This window comes from Octodon degus, unplaced genomic scaffold (genome assembly GCF_000260255.1).
Source record: "Octodon degus isolate 3935 unplaced genomic scaffold, OctDeg1.0 scaffold00023, whole genome shotgun sequence".
NCBI classification, from domain to species: Eukaryota; Metazoa; Chordata; class Mammalia; order Rodentia; family Octodontidae; genus Octodon; species Octodon degus.
In genome coordinates, this window is record NW_004524599.1 from 18,756,475 (window position 1) to 18,759,319 (window position 2,845).

Here is a 2,845-nt window from a genome sequence, read left to right on the forward strand (position 1 = left end):
TCTCTCTCTCTCTCTCTCTCTCTCTCTCTCTCTCTCTCTCTCTCTCTCTCTGTCCTCTGGCTCCCTCTGCAGGACTCCTTGTTACTCAATAATGAGGAAGATAGCCGGCTTCAGCACCTTAGTTGGTCTCTGTGTGTCAACTTGGGCCCAGGTCTGTGGAGAAGAGGAATCAACAAATACTCCGTGGGCTGAAATCCAGACAGAATTCTAAGTTTCAGCGCCACCCCCGGAAATGTTCCTGGATCTCCCCAAGTGGTGCTGAGCATTTGCTCAGGAGAGCGATGTATTATGGTGTGAATGACACGACTACTCGTAGTTCGTCTTTCTCTCTGGACCATGAACTATTTGTTCACTTTTATTCCCTTAGTGCTTAGACACAGAGTGGCACACGGGCGTGTTCACAGAATGTAATACTTACTGATCTCAGTGAAGTGCCAGCCAACTCAGGGTCCTGTGGACCATGCTCAGTAAGATCGGTCCTTGCAGGATGGGTGCTGTCAGGCCAGGCTCTCACTCTGAGGAGGGTGGTGTGTGGGGATATGAGCCTTCTTCACAGTGCACACATGCCTTAAGAAAGCTAAGGCACGAAAAACTGGGTGCAGTGGAATACTAGCTGGATAGCTAACATTTTAACTTCTGTGATAAAAATACAAGCACACTGTGCTTCGTGGTAGACAGGCAGAGAGCCCGGTGAGAGTTGCACATGGGGCAGGAAGGTCTGGGTGTGTGATTCACTGGGAAAGCCCAGCAGGGGCCAAGGGCAGAGGAATAAATTGGGGTTGAGGGAAGGGTCTGATGGGCACTGAAAGAGTTCCTGTTCTCCAACAAGAGAAATGCGATGGGGCATGAGAAGCAGAGAAGGAGGACTTCAGACGCCTTCTAATCCTGTCCTGCCACTGAAGAAAATGGGCCTATCGGGGCAGTGACTGCCTCCAGGTCAAATGATGGCAGGGGCTGAACACAGACAACACTGGGTCCCTTGGCTGAGTTTGCTGAGTCCTGTGCTCCACCTGGGAGCACAAGTGTCACAACATTTCTCTTTCTGGGCTGAAGTGACCAGCTCTCTTCTTGCCCCAGAAATTCTGTGTGAACTCCAAGGTAGTGCACAAGACCAACGCAGCTCTGCAGTGTCCACTGAGTGGCAGAGCTGCAAGCATCCCTACAAGGCCAAGGTGACCCAGGGGCGAGTCCTCAGTGACATGGCGGGTCAAGCGAGCCCCTTTGGGGTTGGTATACCTACTGGATCTTGGGCCCGAGCAGTGTCTGTAAGTGCGCTGGGTGCACATCCTAGCTCTGCTATCGACTAGCTGCATGACTTTTTCTTACTCAGAATTTCCTGTTGAAAATCTACAGCCCAGTGGTTAGGAAATCCGGCTTGGAGGATGCCAAAGATTCGTTTTTATTCCAACGCTGCCACCCAGCAGCAGCTAATACGGACTCATCAACTTCTTCATGCTTTAATGTTCTCAGCTGTAAAACAGGAAGTATAAGCCCCTGCTGACAGAGTGGTTGTGGTGACTGAGCACCTCGGACCTGCGGGAGGCTAGAGGGGTGAGGCGCGCGGGAGCTCCGAGCAGACACCGGCTGTCCTTGGCTGCTGCTGTTGGGTGGGCACTGGGCTCCTGACTCATCATTGTCTTTCTTTGGAGACGGCCTTTTAAGACTGGCATGTGTTTGCGATGTGCATGTGACACATCTTGGCCCCTTTGATCCTCTCCAGGCCCCTCCTTACCGCTCTCCTCCTCTTCCTCCCGGTCCTCATAGCCTTTCTCCAACAAGTCTGCCTTTGCTTTGCTCCTTACTTTATGTTTTAGATTTTGCATACGCGAGAAGCCACATGATATCTTGGTCTGGATTATTTCACCTAATGTTATGGCCTCAATTCCATCCATGTTCCTGCAAGTGACATGATTTCCTTTTTCTTCATACAATGGGTGATCAAAAATACAGTGAATGCCTCAATTTGAAAACTTACTGCAGTAAAATAAATGTCATTCATCGATTGTCACCCATCTGCCTACATCTTTCTTGCCACTTTCTGATTCAGTTCTGGAAGTCCTTTTTTATGAGTGTCTTAATGAGGTATGATGAAAATATAGTCAATGCATTTGAAAATGCTACCCCAAAGAATGACAGGCTTGTGAAAACCTTGGTGCTACACATGTCCCGGAAGTCCCCTCTTTTCTCAAAGTGACCCTTTGTATTTCTCTCTCCTGATCTGGTGCCACTCCAGTTCTGGGTCTTGTCCAAAGTCAAAATGGTCATGAAAAGCAAATTTTCAAAAGTGATTCTGAACCTCAGGCCACTGAAGCAACACGACTGGAGCCATGGGCAGCGCCAACTCCCGCTGCCACGACTTCCTCCCAGACCTGCCCCATGCCCTTGGCACTCTCTGCCGAGAACGCAGATGAGACCCTCTGGAGATTTGAGGTCCCTTCTGCTCTGAGGAAATGTTCCTGGCTCCTGGGGCCCCATGGTATCGACTTCTATTGTGTTCTTGGATGTATTAGGTCCACTCTGAAGGAAAACAGCACAACAGGAAGTGGAAAGCCAACACCTCTTCCTTCTTCTTCATTGTTCTCTTTATTTTTCTTCTTTTGTACTAAGAGGATGGAGAGACAGAAGCCGGGCTGGTGGGAATTACACCGTGAGGCTGACGCAAGCTTCCAGGAAGCTTCTTCACCCAGTTCTCCAGCCGGACGTCTATCATTCTTACCGACACTATGCACCAATATACTTTTTCCTCATACACGGTCCTTTTTAAGACTGAAAGAGGGACCAGGGAGATGGCTCAGTGGAATAAGCACTTCCCTGGGTGCAAGGGCCTGAGTTCAATCCCCTGTTC